This window comes from Babylonia areolata, chromosome 9 (assembly GCF_041734735.1).
Source record: "Babylonia areolata isolate BAREFJ2019XMU chromosome 9, ASM4173473v1, whole genome shotgun sequence".
In the NCBI taxonomy this organism is placed as follows: domain Eukaryota; kingdom Metazoa; phylum Mollusca; class Gastropoda; order Neogastropoda; family Buccinidae; genus Babylonia; species Babylonia areolata.
The window spans coordinates 15,693,503-15,701,000 of record NC_134884.1 but is presented as its reverse complement, the minus strand read 5'-3'; the positions used below and the strand labels follow the sequence as shown (position 1 = coordinate 15,701,000).

Genomic DNA, 7,498 nt, shown 5'->3' with positions numbered 1-7,498 from the left:
TCCAACAAACGTGTGTGTGTGTGTGTGTGTGTGTGTGTGTGTGTGTGTGTGTGTGTGTTTGCGTGCGTTGTGTGTCTGTGTATAGGCGTATGATTGTGTGTATGTTTGTTATCAAGTTCATCGTATATTCTTGTGGCGTACATTTGCGTGCACGTTCTTTCAATTTCAAAACGTCTTACATATTTCTATACATATTACATATCATATATACACATACGTGTGTGTGTGTGTGTGTGTGTGTGTGTGTGTGTGTGTGTGTGTGTGCATGAGCGTGTGTTTGTTTGTGTGTGATTGTGCATGCTGTCAATCATATGTTTTAATAGTATCACGAAACTGAACTAATTCAAACCAGTCACAATTTGCCTTGGAAGAATACAAATAACTCTTCTGGTCTGTTTAAAAGAAACGTATTCCAAACGTGTATAAACAAGATTTAGAAACCATCAACCATTTCGTTCAAAGCATAATTCAGTTTTGTCCGACGAAAGACCTTACATACTGTCAGCTGATGAAGGTTGGAGAGTTTGCAAATAAAGTACACTTCTGAGATAAGTTTATGTGTTTCTTCATTGTGAGGTTTGAATCAAACGTCGCACCCAGATTTTTCACTGAAGATACAAAGTCTACATCTGAACCTCCAATTTTAAGAGAGGAAGGCAAGGAGTTGTTTATAGACAGTCTGCTTGAAGAAATAATAATAGCTTCAGTTTTACAATCATTTAACTGTAGTTTGTTTTGATTAATCCATGCCTCAACGTCAGCAATACACCGTTGAAGTGCCCCAATGCACGCGCGAGCGTGTAGACTGTGTCCAACGCATGGTGTGTGTGTGTGTGTGTGTGTGTGAGAGAGAGAGAGAGAGCGTGCACGCGCGCGTGCTTGCGTTGTGTGACAAGCGTACACTCGCAACACTGAACTACGTGTGTATGTCTGTTGGCGGTCCAGGCTTGATGAGTTTCAGTTTCAGTTTCAGTAGCTCAAGGAGGCATCACTGCGTTCGGACAAATCCATATACGCTACACCACATCTGCCAAGCAGATGCCTGACCAGCGGCGTAGCCCAACGTGCTTAGTCAGGCCTTGAGATGAGTATCTGTGAAGAATATTCCAGTATCGTTTGTATGAATTATATGAAAATGTTTTAAATTCAAAATGGCTCAACTTTGTATTTGTGCATGCATGCCTGTGACAATCCATGAAGAAAGGAAATAGTCATGTCACTGCGCACACTTTGGTGTGTGTTCATGTTTGTCACTAAAGTAATATCAGATGGACGAAAGAGAAAATCTTATCATTGTGTGTGCACACATGCCTTGGAATGCGTATAAATACTTCTGTGATAGGAATGACAAGATGAGAAAGTTAGGGTGTTCGGAGGTGAGGGGTGAGTGAGGGCATGGTGCGTGACACGTTGTCATGTCTGTTGATTCAGTCTTAATTACTAATTTTATTTGTCAAAACATTTAGGTGGTCATTTTTTGATAACAGATCACGTGTGCGAGTGTCTATGTGTCCAGCATGCGTAACCTGGTAGAAGACGGTAACTTGAAACTGAATTTACATTACATCACACACAAAAGCATGCAAGCAGTAGAATTGTCGTAAAAATGATTTTACATCACACACACACACACACACACACACCACCGGCACAACTTATTCACACATGAAAGAGAGAAAAAGAGAGAGAGAGAGATGGGGGGGGAGAGGGAGGGGCGCGGGGGGTCGGACCATCTTATCAAACTCATTAAGGTCTGAGGTTGCAAAGAGCACTGATTGTTGTCAGTCACCAATGAGCGTAAATCAAGATCACAAACGCGCGCGCGCGCGCACTGACACACACACACACACACACACACACACACACACACACACACACACTCGTGCGCGCGTGCTTTTTCTCAGCCCGGCCGAATTACAGAAAACAGACTCGGAAAGGATGCCAGACATCGGAGATCTGTCACCCCCATTTTGCGGCACTGAAAACTGTGGCAGCATGTGTGTGCATGTGTACGTGTGTGCATGTATGTCACCGGAGCTGGACGATGTGTGTGTGTGTGTGTGGGGGTGGGGGATCCAACTGCCGACACGGTACCAAAACAATCAGGGTCATGTACTCGTTGGCGTCTGAGTGAAAAAGAATGTAACAACAGCTCTTTGTATCACTGATCTGCGAAGCAAATGACGTAATCCTATTACGTCTCTGGCACACACACACACACACACACGCAACCACGTACGCACGTATGCACACACACACACACAAACAGAAACACGTACTATGCACGCATGCAGACACACACACACACACACACACACACTGGATTCCAGTCTTTCGCTTTGCTCTTGAAACTCACGGGATTTCTGGATGGGTTCTAGTCTTCAGTTGGCTTTGGTTCTTAAAACGCTTCAAAACAACATCCTTCTCCTTACGTACGAGCTGCTGAACAAAATGAGCATGGAAATGGAGTCCTGAGGAATTCTGTTTTTAAGATGCTTCGCTGAGAGAATAGTTCAGAGGAAGGTCTACAACATTCTTATATTTTAATGTACATGTTTTCTAAACCTTCTAAGATTTTGCTTATTAGTATTAATTTTCATCTAATTGTTTGCAAATGTCTGAATCTATTGAACTGTGTATAGAGAATGTTTGGCGCATATCTGAATCTGTTTTCCTGTGTATAGAAAATGTCTGCACAGATCTTAATCTATTTACATGTGTACAGAATATTAACCAGACTTGGGTTTTATGACTGTTGTGGAGTTGCATGACAGCAAAAGACTTCTGATGCTGATTCTGATTCCGAACTCAGGTCGACTCATCTCTCTTGTATTGGATGATTTTGTCGATTTACTCTCTTAATCCATCGCCTTCGCACGCGCGCACGAGTGTGTGTGTGTGTGTGTGTGTGTGTGTGTGTGTGTGTGTGTGTGTATGTGTGTGTGTGTGTGTGTGTGTGTGTGTGTGTTGTATGGGAAGTGTGTGTGTGTGTGTGTGTGTGTGTGTGTGTGTGTGTGTGTTTGTGATGTTGATTAATTTTACGCTCATTGGTGACAACAACCAGTGCTCTTTGCAACCTCAGACCTTATTGAGTTTGATAAGATGGTCCGACCCCCCAGCCCCCTCCTTCTCTCTCTTTCTTTCTCTCTTTATGTGTGTGTGTGTGTGTGTGTGTGATGTTATGTAAATCCAATTTTACGGCAATTCTACTGCTTGCATGCTTTTGTGTGTGAGTTTATGTAATTTCAATTTAACACTGATTCTACTAATTTTACGCTGATAAGTGAAAACATTCACCACCTATTGCAACCTCACACCATGTCCCCCCCATCACCCCTACTCCCTGCCCCCCAACCATCATCCCTACTCCCTGCCCCCCCAACCATCACCCCTACTCCCTGCCCCCCAACCATCATCCCTACTCCCTGCCCCCAACCATCACCCCTACTCCCTGCCCCCCAACCATCATCCCTACTCCCTGCCCCCCAACCATCATCCCTACTCCCTGCCCCGCAACCATCATCTCTACTCCCTGCCCCCCAACCATCACCCCTACTCCCTGCCCCCCTACCATCATCCCTACTCCCTGCCCCCCAACCATCACCCCTACTCCCTGCCCCCAACCATCACCCCTACTCCCTGCCCCCAACCATCACCCCTACTCCCTGCCCCCCAACCATCACCCCTACTCCCTGCCCCCAACCATCACCCCTACTCCCAGCCCCCAACCATCATCCCTACTCCCTGCCCCCAACCATGTATTTCAGTGCCAACTTGCCAACTATGTATTTCAGTGCATGCGTATTAGATGACCGTTTATTTCTTTGTTCCCTTTGTTCTTTGTTGTGTCTATTAATCCTTCGGGATTTTATGACAATAAATGAAGTCAAGTCAAGTCAAGTCAAGTCAAGTCACACACAAAGCAACCAAAAACCCAACAAACTAACAAACAAAAAACTAGAACACCTGGCTGTGAGTGAAAGATCATTACTTCGGCTGCATATGCCACTATTTGTTGAAAAACTGAAACTGAAACTGTTGAAAATTCAGCATTGCTTCACATGCCCCCTCTCCCCCCCCCCCCTCCCGACCCCCTCTCACCTCCGCCCCCCTCCCCATGACGAAATCGTATTTTTACGGATTGTTGATTCCAATATTCTAGTTTATCCTTTCTCTGTATATCACCCTTTAATCCACCATCCCCTAACCCTCACCCCCGCCTCCCACACACAAACACACACATACATACGCGCAAGACATGTCTCATATCACATAAAGTGAAAAGATGTTACATTAAAGGAAAGAACGAAAACTGTGCAAGTTCACGAGTGGTTCCTAGCTTTTTGTGAACCGTGTAGTTCAGTTAAATTATGCGCTCATGCTTCTGCTGTCTAGCAGCTTCTGATAAAGGAACTGGGCCATGTTGTGTGTGTGTGTGTGTGTGTGTGTGCGTGCGTGTGTGTGTGTGTGTGATAGATGTAGATGTGAATACGTGCCTTGAATCTCACTTTCACAAAACCATCTTGGGGCATGGGGCAGAAAGAAGGGGGGGGGGGGGGGGGGGGGGGGGGGGGAGCGGGGGCAGGGGGTGCGGAATGGAATGGGGTTGTATATAAACGTGTTCAATTCATCGTCATCATTACCAAACGCACGCTGTGCCCTAATAGAAAACCGAAGACGAGCCAGCGGGCTTTTTACTCTTTCTCTGCACAACAAGGTTGGTTTAACTCTCTCCATACGAACGGCGAAAGAGACGACGTTAACAGCGTTTCACCCCAATTACCATCATCAAAATATTGCAAGCGGAAGGCTCTTATACTGAAGAGGTGACTGTTGACAAAGAATACCACAATTCTGACGACGGAAGCTAAAGGTTGTGTCATTCAGACACCCACTGGACATCCCAGGGGTCTGTGTAGAGGAGAAGAGAGGACTGGCCGTACTGAGTGAGTTAATTCAAGATTTTACAGTATTTTAATCATGCTGCAGCAAAATGAACATCAAAATGAACACAGCACGGACGAAATGAACTTCGACAATGTCTGATGGTATTAATGTCGTAACATAGGTATACCACATAGCAATGCACAGAATTTGTAGTGGTGTAGGCGTACATTAATTTGACAAGCTGTATTTGGCATAATGTCGTCATTTACAAATGCGCAAACGTTCATCAGTCATCCCTTCTTTGTCAGTACTTTTGATTTGGTTGATTTGTGGTTATTGTATGAGATTGATTAGCATTAGCGTTGTATCTATGCATTTTATGTTCCTTGTGTATTTATGATGAATGACTGTGAAAGTATGTATGATTGTGGTCATTGTACGACAGGTCCTCATCAACTTTGCATTTCAGCATTTTATGTCTTTTATGTGTTTACATCGAGTGACTGGGATTTTCGTGTATTGTTTACGTCAAATACACCACACATGAATTTCTCTTGTTGAGAAAAAAAAGTATTATGTATTCTGTATTCATTGATCAGAACTTTAACATTATCAGGAATGGTGAAAAACACGGAAGTTCTATTGTTTGTGAATGAAAATGGATACGTATATAATAACGAAAAATTGTGTGTGTGTGTGTGTGTGTGTGTGTGTGTGTGTGTGTGTACAAATGTACGCGAATTCGTGTGCATGCACGTTTGTACCTATATAAGTGTCTACACGTGCGTGACTGTGCGTGTCTGTACATACACAGATTTCCTGCAAAACACACCCAACCGACGCAGGCGCTGGACACGCGAACCATACCATGAATATTATTACGGATGATGATGCGGACACTTATACAGCTCCTATCCTTGGTCGAAGACCCAACTCTAAGTGCTGAACAAACACGGAGTCATTTTGCACAACATGCTGCCTTCTTGAGTAGAGCCGACTGACAGCTGCCACTGGGCGCTCATCATTCGTTTCCTGTGTCATTCAATCAGATTTCAGGCACACACACATACACACTCAGACAGACATGTAACATTTTACATGCATGACCGTTTTTGTTTTTTTTACCCCGTCATATAGGCAGCCATACTCCGTTTTCGGTAGTGTGCATCCTGTGTATATTCTTGTTTCCATAACCCACCGAACGCTGACATGGATTGCAGGATCTTTAATTTACGCACGTATTTGATCTTCTACGTGCGTATACACACGAAGGGGGTTCAGGCACAAGCACGTCAGCACATATGCTGACCTGGGAGATCGGAAAAATCTCCATCCTTCACCCACTAGGCGACGTTTCCGAGATTCGAACCTTGGGCCCTCACTTTGAAAGTCCAACCCTTCAACCACTCGGCTATTCCAACCGTTATTATTGCACAGGAAACTACCACCATCGGACCAAGGAAATCTGGCCTATAGTTTCAGGTGCAGTTTCTCAAGGAGGCGTCACTGAGTTCGGACAAATCTATATGCGCTACACCACAGCTGCTAGGCAGGTGCTTGTCAGCAGCAGCACAACGCACTCAGGCTTCGAGTGCATGCGCGCGCGCGCGCACACACACACACACACACACACACACACACACACACACACACACACACAGACAGAGAGAGAGAGAGAGAGAGAGAGAGAGAGAGAGAGAGAGAGAGAGATTGGTGAATACCTATCAGAGCGCATTTATCCTACATAACTTTGCCAGAGGTCAACACTTTCGTTGCCATGGGTTCTTTTTCAGAGCAACCAATGCGAGTGGGTTTTTTTTTTTTTTTTTTTTTTTTTTTTTTTTTTTTTTTTTTTCATGGTCAGTGAAGACCCACTTCAAATCTTGCCAGTCTGTCTGATAATAATGCGAGTGTGGTTATCCATGGTCGTGGTGTCTGACTGATTAATCTTTCAGCGCTGAACGCATTGCAGTTTTCAGTCATCATGGAGGGGTCTACAGCCGGCGGCGGGATGGAGGAGGTGGTGAATGGGGTGGGGGGATGGGGGCGGTTCCAGTGGCAGATGCTGGCCGTCGTCAAGTTCGGCCTGATCCCCATCTCGTGGAGCATGATGATGATGGCCTTCGCCGGCCTGGTGCCGGATTGGTGGTGCCTGCCCGGGCAACACGTCCACCACGCCAACCTCTCCTCTACCTCCCTCACTGGGTAAAAACACGGGGGTCCTGTGGGATTCTTGATGATGGCACTACTGCTAGTACTGATGATGATGATGATGATGATGATGATGATGATGATGGCACCACTGCTACTGCTGCTGCTACTACTCCTGATGATGATGATGATGATGATGATGATGATGGCACAACTACTACTGCTGCTGCTACTGCTCCTGATGATGATGATGATGATGATGATGATGATGATGATGGCACTACTACTACTGCTGCTGCTACTACTCCTGATGATGATGATGATGATGATGATGATGATGATGATGATGATGATGATGATGATGATGGTGATGATGATGATGATGATGATAATGAAGATGATGGCACAACTACTACTACTGCTGCTGCTGCTACTACTCCTGATGATGATGATGATGATG

At 45.1% G+C, this 7,498-nt stretch overlaps 1 pseudogene; it reads left to right on the top strand.

Moving 5' to 3' along the window:
- LOC143285965 (solute carrier family 22 member 4-like) overlaps positions 1–7,498 on the top strand; it is a 33,705-nt pseudogene that overhangs the window by 6,553 nt on the left and 19,654 nt on the right.